Source organism: Bubalus kerabau, chromosome 19 (assembly GCF_029407905.1).
Source record: "Bubalus kerabau isolate K-KA32 ecotype Philippines breed swamp buffalo chromosome 19, PCC_UOA_SB_1v2, whole genome shotgun sequence".
Lineage (NCBI taxonomy): Eukaryota > Metazoa > Chordata > Mammalia > Artiodactyla > Bovidae > Bubalus > Bubalus kerabau.
Window position 1 is genome coordinate 39573908 of NC_073642.1, and position 13840 is coordinate 39587747.

The following is a 13840-nucleotide window of genomic DNA, read 5'->3' on the forward strand; positions in this document are numbered from 1 at the left end:
GGGATGTTAATCCATAAACACTTCTCAAGAAGACTCACACCAACACATCACAACCATCACCGCTTTTGAGAAATATCTGCCTCTCTTTCACAAACAAGTTGATTAGGGAATCTCACTGACTATTGTTAAACATCCCAGATATACTTGTAGCAGATTGGTTTATTAAAATATGAAATAGCATTTGTTATTCCTCTATAGTTCTTTTCATCCTTTTCAATGAGGTTGCTCTTTTTTGCTTAGGGACTTCTGCTGGACTGAAAGCAGAAGCTTTTCTCAGAATAAACATTTCTTGCTGTCTTTTGTAAAAACCTAAACTCTTTGAAGAGATTATCCCAAGTGTGCTAGACAGGGGAGAGAGAAAATTGATTCTTCTGAGAACTGTAAGAGAGAAGAAAAAGATGGCCCTGAAATAAGGAAATGGTAAGAAATGTGCAGTCCCCTAGAAAGCCTGTGCCAGTCCACTGGGGAGGTGACAGCTTCTAGAAGGTGACAGCTTTGTGATGTGCATAGCAAGATTCCCCCACTATGAGAGTGGGAGAGAAGATGTAACCTTGGGGGACCTGAAGAGGCCATGCAGGTGCCACCATGAGCATTTCAGAGGTAATCGGGGCAGGGGAGGGCACTGACAACAAGATGAGATTCTATCATGTCTAAATAGCTCACAGAAACCAGAGAATTTGAATAGCTTTGCAGAGAAATGGGAATCTCAGTAACAACGGGGGTTAAACTGCCCTCAGAAAAGATTTAAGTTGATTTAAAGAAAATGAGGTAATGCATTTCTTGCTACTTGCATCTGTGGGCTAAAATTCATATTCTCTACAGAACCATAACTCATTTCTCCTGGTTCTATTCCTTAAAAAGAATAATGTATTAATCACATGGCACTTGTTTTTTATTTCATTTTTTAGTAGTCAGTTCATGCACATGGTACAAAGTTAAGACTTGGCAAGAATTTAAAATAATGTTCTCCCAGAATAAACCCATAGTTAATGAAGAGGAAATTAAATCAGAGGGAAATTAAGTCTCTCTTTCCTGTGATGCCAGTTTTGGAATTCCTCATTGCTGAATACTTGAGTCACAATCTCACCGTCCATTGTGTGAGTGTGTGGTTCACTTTCTCCTTCTTTTCTTAATTTCTTTTTACATATACCTACATTGAGGTACTCATTCATTCTTTCCCATATGGTCATCTTTTACAAGATGATTTCCAGACTTTTTTCCCTTTTGACAACACAGAGTTGCCAAACCTACAAAGCTTGAAGTGACCTACAACTCTGTTGTAGTTAACAGAATTGTCTAATAGGAAGGGATACTCTCCAAGGTGTATGTTTTAATGGTGACCTATTTTAGACAGTTCTACAGCCTAGTAAACATTTTAGGAACAAATCTGGAAATGAATCTAGACTAACAGTCAACATACTAACAACTATAAAAGTGGCCATCATCAAAAAGTCTACAAATAACAAATGCTGGAGATGGCGTGGAGAAAAGGGAAACTTTCTACACTGTTAATGGGACTATAAATTGGAACAGCCACTATGGATAAAAGTATAGAGTTTCTATAAAAAAACAAAAATAGAACTATCATATGATCCAGTGATCTTACTTCTGGGCATATATCTGGACAAAACTATAATTCAAAAAGATATACGTAACCCACTTTTCATAGCAGCACTGTTTACAAGAGTCAAGACATGGAAGCAAAGTATCCACCAACAGATGGATTGATAAAGATATTATACACACACACACACACACACAATGGAATATTACTCAGCCATAAAACATAATGAAATAATGTCATTGCCAGCAATGTGACTGGACCTATAGCTTATTATACTAAGTGAAGTAAGTCAGATAAAGACAAATATCATATGATATCACTTAGTATTTATTGAATCTTAAAAAACTGATAGAAATGAACTTATTGACAAAGCAGATATAGACTCACAGACACAAAAAACAAACTTATGGTCACCAAAGGGTAAGGGGTGGGGAAGGTATATATTAGGAGTTTTGGAGTAAAATATACATACTACTATAAACAAAATACATAAATAATAAGGACATACTGTATAGCACAGGGAACTATACTCAATATCCTCAAAATCGTAATGGAAAAGAATCTAAAAAAAGAATAGACAAATATATATATAACTGAATTCCTTTGCTGTACACTTTAACACAAAATTGTAACTAAATTGCAATAAATTTTTTAAAAGAGTCAGGAAATAAGGGAATCATTGGCTACCTGCAGAGAGGATGGGCAAACTAAATCCCCAGCTATCTATGTTATGACTAAGGATCATTTGCAATGAAACTGCTTTACACATAATTCCAACAAGGCTGAAAAGGAGTTGCCCATTCTGGGCTGTAGTTTACAGACAGCTTTGACTGGACATGCCAAAGAGTTGATCTAATTGAAGAGGAGAGTGAGGGTGTCCAATACATCCCCAAAAGAGCTTGCATGGAAAAGGATGTGGAATGATGGCTGCTCCAAATCATGATAGGCTGAAGTCTCACATGAGGGGAGATGCTTTTGGGAGCCTCATATTTACAGGTCACATTCCCAGACCAAATCAGAAATTCTAACTGCTACCCCCATTAAATGAACCTGAAGTTAAAAATAAAACAGAGACTAGGGAATGAGTGGGGTTTATTTGTAATTTAGAGGCCACTTGATCATCAAAAATGAGTATTAACCACACAACCTTGTGTTGTGAAAGGGAAAGGTTGTTATGTCACCATACCTTCAATCGCCTTAGTGAAAGTGAAGTCGCTCAGTCGTGTCTGACTCTTCATGACCACATGGACTGCAGCCTACCAGGCTCCTCTGCCCATGGGATTTTCCAGGCAAGAGTACTGGAGTGGGGTGCCATCGCCTTCAATCGCCTTAAAATCTGAGAAAAGGCAAATGCAGAAATGAACCCTTGTCTCAGAAACAGGATTCAGAAAATGACTCTGACTGAAATTATAGGTGCTTCAGTAAAGCTCCCTATCACTGCTTATTTCAAACAATAACTATGGGGTCATATTTATGACACTGACTTTTCACATATAGACTTGAGAAGAAAGGGAGATGTTTCCATATTTGTTTTAGGACCCTAAGGAGGAAGGACCATTGCAGTCCCTGAACAAGGTGATTTTGATGGGCATAATGAGTTCTGAACATTGCACCAGTGGGTGAACTGGAAAATTCTGTAAAAAAAAAAAAAAACCTTCCTGTAGTGTTGGATAGTTAAGCCCTGATCATTGGATATATAGATCAGGAGAAAAAATGAGTGTCTTAGAACTTACATGTCTGCGTCTGTGCTCAGTCACTCGGTCATGTCCAACTCTTTGAGACCCCATGGATGGTAGCCCACCAGGCTCCTCTCTCTGTCCATGGGATTCTCCAGGCAAGAATACTGGAGTGAACATAAAAAAAAAAGAATACTGAAGTGGATTGCCATTTCCTTCTCCAAGAGATCCTCCCGACCCAGGGATCCAACCCACATTTCCTATATTGAAAAGCAGATTCTTTACCACTAAGCCACCTCTCCATATCTTTAAAAAGCCAAACTCCAAAAATCACACATAAAAGATATTTGTCATAAAACACAAACTTTTCACCTTGAGGAACCAGGATCCAATAATATATTTAATAGGTAAGTTTACCTCTTCAATGAGCTTTGTGTTTGCCTTCAGCTGGGCAATTAATAATAAGTCTAAAAGGATTATTTGGTGATAATATTGCTATCATCATTAATATATAAATTACAAAAAATCCTTATACTTAAAAGATATAGTGAAATTAACCCTTGGTAAATATATTCTAAGTCACAAGAATATTAATACAGGGTTGGAATCAGTCCAGCTTTGTAATCGTCACTAAAATGAAAAATGTTTACACAGAATAACCTAATTTAATATATGGGAAGTCTCATATAAAATAATAAGCATCAAGCATTTCTTTAAAGGCTTTGAATCTAGATAAAATAACTGATAATAAAAGCTTTTGTTAAGCCCTTGGTACACATATAAGAAAAGAAATATCATATTTATAACAGAAGTTGGATAAATTATTCTTAAGAATAAGAAAGCATTTGCTGCGAAAATTGTAGCTTCAGGAATAGAGCTAATCTTCACAAAGGTTCCTAGCTGAATTACAATCAGCTCTATCCTTAAAAAAAATAATAGAGATATGTTGGGGCTGTATGGCTTTTTTTGTTCAATCAATGGATTTTTAAATCTACATTAATGGAGGCACTAAGGGAAAAAAATAAAGGCTCTGGCAATAAAGAAAAATTTGTAAATTGCAGAGTAGTCATTTGGGTTCCTAGTCATTTTATGTTTATATAATATTTAAAGAGTTAATGCAAAAAGGATTTGCAGCATTTTTCTTGAGCATTGAAGGCTCTAGCAATAATTTTTGACATGCAAGACATTGGACAGATATTTGAAAATTATTACTTGAGCCAAGCAGGGACAAAGGAGGAAGAGAAAGAAAGAGAAAGAAACAGGTAGAAATGCAATCTAAAGGTGATATTTGTGGTTGATTTTGAGTCTTTTAAAAATAAAAGTTCTGAGTATATGATGGTGTTTGTTCATCAGCTAACAGCCTCTTCCATCTCTGTCTCTGTATCTCTGTCTCTCTCTGTGCACACATACAAACACAAGGTACCCAACATCTGTAGTCTCTATTTTACTTCAAGTAGACTTCTCAAAGGAAGTTGGCATTCATGATGCTAGGGCATTTGTTTTTCCTTGGAAACATAATTTTACATTAATTTGGAATATGATATATACTTATCAAAAATAAGCACCTTTCAGAAGGGCTGGATATTCTTAACAGGCATATTGTAACTGGTGTCAATTTTAGTTGTTTTTGTTTTGAAGGCTTTCTTAAATAATTCAGACCTATCTAAAAATATAAAAATAGTAAATAAATACCTATAAACTCAAAATACAGCTGAAGAAATGAAGTATAAATACAGCTGAAATGCCTTGTGCCCCTCTTCCAACTTATATTCTCCTCCCTCCATCTAAGAAGTAAATATCACTCTGAATCAAAGGTTTATCATTTCCATGTGTACCTTTATATTGTCACCACTTGTATAGTGGCAGGTTTTATTTTCCTGGGCTCCAAAATCACTTGGTTGGTGACTGCAGCCATGAAATTAAAAGATGCTTGCTCCTTGGAAGAAAAGTTATGACACACCTAGACAATGTATTAAAAAGCAGAGACATCACTTTGCCTAGAAAGGTCCATATAGTCAAAGCTATGGTTTTCACAGTAGTCATGTATGCATGTGAAGCTGGACAATTAAAAAAAGGCTGAGTGTTGAAGAATTGATGCCTTTGAACTGTGGTGCTGGAGAAGACTCTTGAGAGTCCCTTGGATAGCAAGGAGTTCACATCAATCAATCCTAAAGGAAATCAACCCTGAATATTCATTGAAAGGATTAATGCTGAAGCTGAAGCTCCATTACTTTGGCTACCTGATGCAAACAGCTGACTCACTGGAAAAGACCCTAATTCTGGGAAAGATTGTAGGCAGAAGGAGAAAAGGGCAACAGAGGATGAGATGGTTGGATGCCATAACCAAATCAATGGACATGAATTTAAGCAAACTCTGGGAGATAGTGAAGCACAGGGAAGCCTGGCACGCTGCAGTCCATGGGGTCTCAAAGAGTTAGACACAACTTAGTGACTGAACAACAATATATTCTTAAACAATTGCCATAATATTGGGTGTATTCTTTTCCAAGGAGCTTTTTCTCACTCAGCATTAGGTATGAAAGATTTACCCATAATGATACCAATGGTTCTAGCCTACTTCATTTGTTTTTGTTGCTTTGATATATTCTGTCATATGACCCCTTCCACAGTGTACTTATTTATCCTGCTGAAAATAATTATATTATCTCAATATTTTGTTTTAAGCACTGAGCTCTAAACATTCCTGTACATATCTCTTTTGTACATACACAATATTGTCTCTTGAGTACATATATGGAAATTCCTACCTCTAGAAATTGATGGGTTGAATGTAGCAGCATGGTCAAGTTTATTAGGTAATAACCAATTGCTCTCTCTCTCTCAAATGATTTTACTAATTTACAGTCATAGTATTATGTGCAAGTTTACCTTGTTGCATATCTTTGTCAACATCTTATTGGGGTAATAATCAGCATTTTATATATACATCCTATATGTAATAAACTTTCACAAAGTTGAATGTCATTTCATGTATTCCATGACATGTATGAGATGTCATCTTCTTGTTTCTCATATTCTTTTCTCATTTGCCATTGGAATGTTTCACTCTTTTACTACTGATTTATAGAAAACATTGACATATTCTTGGTAGCAATCCTTGTCAACTCTATGCCCTACAAATGTCTTCATCTAGTCTGTTCATTTCCTTTTTCTATTTTTCACAGTTCTTTAATAAATATAAATGTTTACCTTTGCCATAGTCCATTTTACTGACTGTATCCTTTATGTTCTAGGCTTTGTTCCCTATTTAATATATTCTTTGTTATTCCAAAATAAAGAGAGATTTTTCTGTTTTCCTCACAAAGTCTTAAAGTTTTGTTTTTATTTAGGTTTTTTTTTCTCATTGATTTATTTTTTTTTTTTTACTTTACAATATTGTATTGGTTTTGCCATACATCAACATGAATCCGCCACAGGTATACACGTGTTCCCCATCCTGAACCCCCCTCCCACCTCCTTCCCCTACCATCCCTCTGGGTCATCTCAATGCACCAGCCCCAAGCATCCTGTATCCTGCATCGAACCTGGACTGGCGACTCGTTTCATATATGATATTATACATGTTTCAGTGCCATTCTCCCAAATCATCCCACCCTCGCCCTCTTCCACAGAGTCCAAAAGACTGTTCTATACATCTGTGTCTCTTTTGCTGTCTTGCATACAGGGTTATCATTACCATCTTTCTAAATTCCATATATATGCGTTAGTATACTGTATTGGTGTTTTTCTTTCTGGCTTACTTCACTCTGTATAATAGGCTCCAGTTTCATCCACCTCATTAGAATGGATTCAAATGTATTTTTTTTGATGGCTGAGTAATGCTCCATTGTGTATATGTACCACAGCTTTCTTACCCATTTGTCTGCTGATGGGCATCTAGGTTGCTTCCATGTCCTGGCTATTATAAACAGTGCTGCGATGAACATTGGGGTACACGTGTCTCTTTCAATTCTGGTTTCCTCGGTGTGTATGCCCAGCAGTGGGATTGCTGGGTCATAAGGCAGTTCTATTTCCAGTTTTTTAAGGAATCTCCATAGTGTTCTCCATAGTGGCTGTTTATTTAGGTTTTATTTGGCAGAGAATTATTGTTGTTACAGCTTCTAATGAAAGATAAGAATCCTATTTTTTTCCATGAGAGTAATTTATTTTAAAAATCTATTATTCTTCACTGATTTGATAAGCCTTATTTCTCATCTATCAACTTCAGATATGTAAACACACATACAACTCTGTGTCTGAGCTTTCTATTTTTCTCCATTGGTCTATTAATCTTTGCCTTTATCAATACTGCCTTTCCTTAATTACTATTACTTTAAAATGTCTTGATATATTCGTAAGATATCTCCCCAGGTTCTTCTTCATAACTGTCTGTTTTCTCTTTGTTCTTCCATAGTGTTAGAATCTTTCTCAAGTTCCAAGAAAATATTGGTAAGATTTTATTGGAATATTGCAATGAATTTATTCACAAATTTGGAGATCATTCACATCATCAGTATTTTAACTTTCTATTGCATGCAATATCTTCTCCATATATTTAGTTCTTTTTATTGACTATCAATAAAGTTTTATAATTTTCTCCATAAAAGTCTTCAACACCTTCTGGTAGATTTATTTCTACTGCTTTACATTTTAGTTTCTACTCTACATGCTATCTTTTTTAAATTATATTTTCAATTTTTTTTCTAGATCTTACATGTAATAAACCTTTAGAAATCGCTGATTATTTTTAATAAGCTAGTTAGAAATTTTCTTGGGTTGCCTACTACTCTCAAATATAGAGTATTATTTCTTCTTTTTTAATTATTATGTTTGCCTATGTCAATCTCTGGGCTTCCTGGACTGGCCAGTACAAAGCAAAATAGGGCATGCTTTTGTCATGACTGGTTTCAAAAGGAATGCTTCTAATGTTTCACCACTATGAGTGAAACTTGATATACTGATATTAAGAAAGTTTTCCTCTCTTCCAACTATTCTAAAAAGTTTTTATCATAAAGGAACAGTGAATTTTGTTGATTTCTCTTTGTTTTTATTGAGATAACCCTGTGTTTTTTTTTTGTTTATTAATATATTAAGGTGATGAATTTCATTAATGTTGTAAAAACAATAGTAAATCACTCTTGCATTCCTGAGTTAAAACTCTTATGAGCATGATGCATTTTTTTAGACATTTTAGAATTTTGGTTATTACTTCATTGATTTAGGATTATTTGCTTCTAAATTGATCCAATAGCCTAGCTTATAATTTTTCACTTACCATCTTATCTGACTTGGTTATTCTATTTTTTAAAGTTGGGCAAACTTCTTGCTTCTTCCAGTTTGTAAAACAGTATGCATATGGCAATACTGCAGTTATCTGTTACTTGAATATTTGATTTGTCTGTAGAACTAGTTTGCTTGGTAGGTGGGTAGAAGGGCAAGGGGGATAGTTAAGTTAATTAGTGGTAGATATTTTAAACACTGTTTCAGTTTATTGAATAGTCAGAGATCTTTTCATGCTTTCTATTTCTTGAGTCAGATTTTGACAATTTATATTTTCCTAATAAATTGTCCCTTTCACCCAAGTTTTTAAAGTTATTGCAATAAGATGACTATATTTTTTAATGTCCACTTTGTGTGTGATTATGTCATCTTGGTTGGTTGTTTATTTGTGCCTTCTCTCTTTATATTTACTCTATGGTTCTCTAACTTAAGTTGGACACTGAGCTCATATTTTTCAATCTTTTTTTGTAATAAATTTCTTTCTGAGCATGTTTAGCCATATCCCATAACTTTTGATATACTGTATTATCTTTATTTTTCAGTTATATTATCTAATTTCCATTATGATTCCTTCTGAGTCATATAGAACTGTGTTTTTTCCAAACATATAAAGATTTTGTTTCCCATAATGTGTTTCGTTTTGTTTTTCTGATCAGTTCTTTCATGGAGAAATTAGCACTCTAAAGGTACAGACTTTATTAAGTTTGATCCAGTGTCACCTCATTCAGTCCTAAGTCCTTGATTCCTTTTCAAGTGTAGCAACCACAACCCAGTCATCTGTGGACTGACAACACCCTCAAAACAGTCTTTGAAGTTGGACAGGTTATTATTTTGGTTTTCAAATAATAATATTTTGGCTTTCCTTAGACCCCTGTGGTCCTTTCTTTCCCATGAGCTTATTTATATTTAATATATATGTATATATATTTTAAATGTTTCGTAGCTAAAAGCTTTCAGACTCTCTAGTCAACCACATTGCCAAGAACAAAAGTCTGAGGATATGCTCATTACATGTTGTACTTTGGGGAGAGTGTAAGGCCAGGATGTTTTTTCATACTAGTTCTTTTGGCTTAGTAAATGTAATTTTTGGTTAAATACTAATTTATCAATGGGGCCTTTATGCAGAGGACTACATCTATTTTATTTTATTGGAGATTATAGCTGATCCTGATTCTCTTGGCTCTTCAGTGTATGTATAGATGTCTTATATCTATAAAGCTCCTTGGACTCTAGGACCTATACACTCCTCCCTTGTGCCTTAGAACATTTTAACATGTCAAAAGGGTATTTATGTGTGGCTTTCTCATTACATAAAAGAGTTTAAATTACTTAGAAAATATACATATGAGAAGAAAGTAAAAATTACTTAGAAAGATTAAGAAAAGGAATACAGAAGGAATTAGGAAAATAATAAATCCAAGGATAAATTTGTATACCAATGCAATGCTTTATCTTGCTATACAGTTATTAGAAGTGAACCAAATTTGCTATTCCTAAAGGGAAAAAAAAGTAAAGGTGGAAACATTATCCATCACAAGAATAAAAATGTCCCTAGGATTAAAACAGACCGATGGTCAAAGTATTGGATCAAATACAATAATTGTAATAAGGCAAAGCCACATTTAGCCCTTGGGTAAATTCTAACACACTATTATATAAGCCAAAGCATCTGCCTTGAGCAAAAACAAAGAACATTTAGCCAGCAAGTGGCAAAGAAGGAAACAGAAATTATAACTCAGAGATATTATATGTTTTCTCTGTCTTCCATTGATTTTAGATGAAGGCCTATCTTCTATGGAAAGTTTGGATGTAATTTTCCATAATAGACTCATTAGGTAATCTCTAAAACCCTGTGTCTCTGTATGATATCAATGGACTACTTCATATCGAATATCTATAAGTCATATTGTGGAAGTATAATCAGCTTGGTTTTATGGCAAAAGGTGGTATTCAGGCTTTCATAGGTAGAAAATCAAAGCTATATAATAAACACTCTGTTAAATCTTTAATCATTGAGATTTGGGGATGTTCTGTAAAGCTTATTGTGTTATATTCTGATATGTGAAAATAAGGACTAAGTAATTTACACTGGCTCCAAAATCACTGCGGATGGTGACTGCAGCCATGAAATTAAAATACACTTGCTCCTTGGAAGAAAAGATATTACAAACCTAAACTGTGTTAAAAAGCAGAGACATCACTTTGCCAACAAAGATCTGTATATAGTCAGAGCTATGGTTTTTCCAGTAGTCATGTATGGATTTGACAGTTGAACCATAAAGAAGGCTGAGAGCCAAAAAATTGATGCTTTCAAACCATGGTGCTGGAGAAGACTTGAGAGTCCCTTGGACAGCAAGGAGATCAAACCAGTGCATCCTAAAAGAAATCAACCCTGAATATTCATTGGAAGGACTGATGCTGAAGCTGAATCTCCAATACTTTGGCCACCTGATGCAAAGAGCTGAGTCATGGAAAAGACCCTGATGCTGGGGAAGATTGAAGGCAGGAAGAGAAGGGGATGACAATGGATGAGATGGTTGGATGGCATCATCCACTCAATGGACATGAATTTGAACAAACTCAAGGAGACAGTGAAGGATAGGGAAGCCTGTTGTGCTGTAGTCCATGGGGTCTCAAAGAGTCAGACGCAACTAAGGAACTGAACAACAACAATTTACTCTGTACACAGATGTATATAGAAGATACTGAGAAAGAATTAAGTGGAAGTCAACAGACATCTTAAATTTTTTTCTCTGACGGCCTGGTACCTCTGAATAATGCAAATCACACTAATTAAATGAAAAATACAAAAGATTAGAAAACACTTTCAAAAAAATCATAAAGTATGTAAAACTCTATGTAAGCAGAGGTACATATTAAAAGCAAACTAGTTTTAGGGAGGTTAGGACCAGACAATAAGGTAACATTTTGCTACTCTGGGTATACATTGAAAGGTATTTACTTCCAAAAAGGCAAGTTTTCAAAAAACTTTAAGAAAGAGATGAAATGACAAAGAGGTGCTAGAAATGCATGGTATTCTAAAAATTATATGTGTGAATATGTGTGCTAAGTCACCTCAGTTGTGTTCAACTTTTTGTGACCCCATGGACTGCAGCCCACCAGGCTCCTCTGTCCATGGGATGCTCCATTCAAGAATACTGGAGTGGGTTGTCAGGCCCTATTTCAGGGGATCTTCCTGACCCAGGGATAGAACCTATATCCCTTGTGTCACCTGCATTGCAGGCGGATGCTTTACCGCTGAACCACTGGGGAAGCCCTATGTAAAGATAGTCAAGAGAATAAATAAGCTGAATGCTAGTAATGATACTGAAACTTACCTTAGTTGAATTGTGAATAGAATGCTTAGAAAAAGTCATAGGGACAAAGAATGGAAGGCCTTGAAGTTGGGTTGAATCAAGACAGTGATACAATTATAGTAGTTCTTACTACTTTACTACAAAGTAATAATATTTTCCAAGAGTATTTTGAAAATGCATTCTGAATGTATTTTTGAAGTCTAGAAGCCAGTTATTTAATATACCTGGTTGGTATAATAATCACATAATGATCAAAGTTCAATTAAAAGCAATTTCTATGAAATGGACAGAGAAGGAGATTAATCTCTTTAACATTAAACACAAAAAACCAGAATTTGCTTCAAGGTAAGGATTAGAGCTATATCCAGAAAAGGAAGGAGAAAAATAAATAATGATGCCTACGTTTTCACTAGAGAGAACTATGAGGTTGTTGGCACAAATGATAATGAAGAGGAGAGTTCTGGCTGGTTGAGGGACGTTAAATCTGTATTTGCAATCTCCTACTAGCTCATTATCTATTGCAGCAATGTTCAGGAAAGACGAACAGGTTTAATTTTTCAACCAGGGAAAAAGACAGTAATTTTTAAAATGAAACAAAGGAATTTGCTACCATCTAGTGGCAACTTTGAAAATTACAGTATGCTTTAGTATTTTCACTTCTCCAAAAGATTTTTATAAACATATTCCTCTAAACAATTTCTATAAAGGATTCTCACAAAGTCAGTCTACTCACTTAATTATATGTTTTCTATATTAAATTTCAACTCCATTAGCAATAAAGTAGAGAAAATATTAAGGGAACACATATTCCAGTGTATTTTTTTTAATGTTTACACAAAAATACATAAACCAAGCAAAAATGAATTTCAGTGACACAGTTCCTTGTAATCAACTTCATAATCTGGGGCAGAAAAAGTAACAGGAACAAGAAATTTGGGGGGCATAAGATAAGGAGACTTTATGCTCTGAAAAGCTCCATGATGGTGCTGAAAACAATGGTAAAATAGCTTTACCATTGTATTCAATAGCTCTGTGACTTAATGAAAGCTATTTAGTGGTTCATACCTTTCCTTCAAGATTCCCTGGAGTAGGAAATAACAAGCCGCTCCAGTATTATTGCTTGGAAAATTCCATGGACAGAGGAGACTGGCGGGCTACAGGCCATGAGATCACAGAGAGTCAGACACAACTGAGCACACGCCCACACACACACCTTTCCTTCTCTTCGAATCTGTTTCATTGAGGTGAGGTCACATGAATTGACACATACGAAACTTAGAAAACTAAAGTTTTGTTTAAAAATGAAAAGATAATGAAACTAACTAGATAAGGAAGAAAATAGTGTTGGATATGTGCCCAAGTGGGGAAAGAAAAATGAATTGAAAAGAGATCTTTTGCTTCATGTGGATGCTCAGAAAACAGACTGCTTGTTTCTAATAAATATCATACCCGTCATGTGAGAAAGTATGAAGAAAATTTAAATATGAAGAGCTGTCCCCAAACACCTGACAGTCTAATGGGAGATGCAGGCAATTTTAAAAAATTGTAACAAAAAGACATGAAAATGTTAGAATAAACATTCAGTGAGAGGTTCCAACATAAGTATGGATTCATTATTTTTTTTATTTAAATTTATCATAATAATAGCTTGCAGTAGAAAATGGCAACCCACTCCAGTATTCTTGTCTGGAAAGTCCCATGGACAAGGGATCGTGGCAGACAGTCCATAGGTCACAAAGAGTCGGATACAACTAAGCATATATTAAGAATATTAGATTGTGGGATAAGGCATAGGAATTAATTTCATGAAGTAAACATTGACTGTGGCTATCTGATGCTAATGGGATAAAAGGTTACACATTCTACAAGTTGTGCAAAAATTCCAAAACATCTTTGTATTTCAGGTAATCAGTGTTGTTTTTTTCTTCAGGGAAAATCATGAATTTCAGTATTTAACATAGGTTAAAGGAAAACACGCACTAGATTAGGTGCATTGAAGAACC

At 35.0% G+C, this 13840-nt stretch overlaps 1 long non-coding RNA gene across 2 annotated transcripts in view; it reads right to left on the reverse strand.

The window, feature by feature from the left end:
* LOC129633817 (uncharacterized) overlaps positions 1 to 13840 on the reverse strand; it is a 96350-nt gene that overhangs the window by 19528 nt on the left and 62982 nt on the right. For both annotated transcript variants that reach the window (XR_008705315.1, XR_008705316.1), the window contains exons 2-3: positions 3298 to 3407; positions 2751 to 2900 (exon numbers count right to left, since the gene is read on the reverse strand). This is a non-coding gene — a long non-coding RNA (uncharacterized LOC129633817). The remainder of the gene's footprint in view (positions 1 to 2750; positions 2901 to 3297; positions 3408 to 13840) is intronic.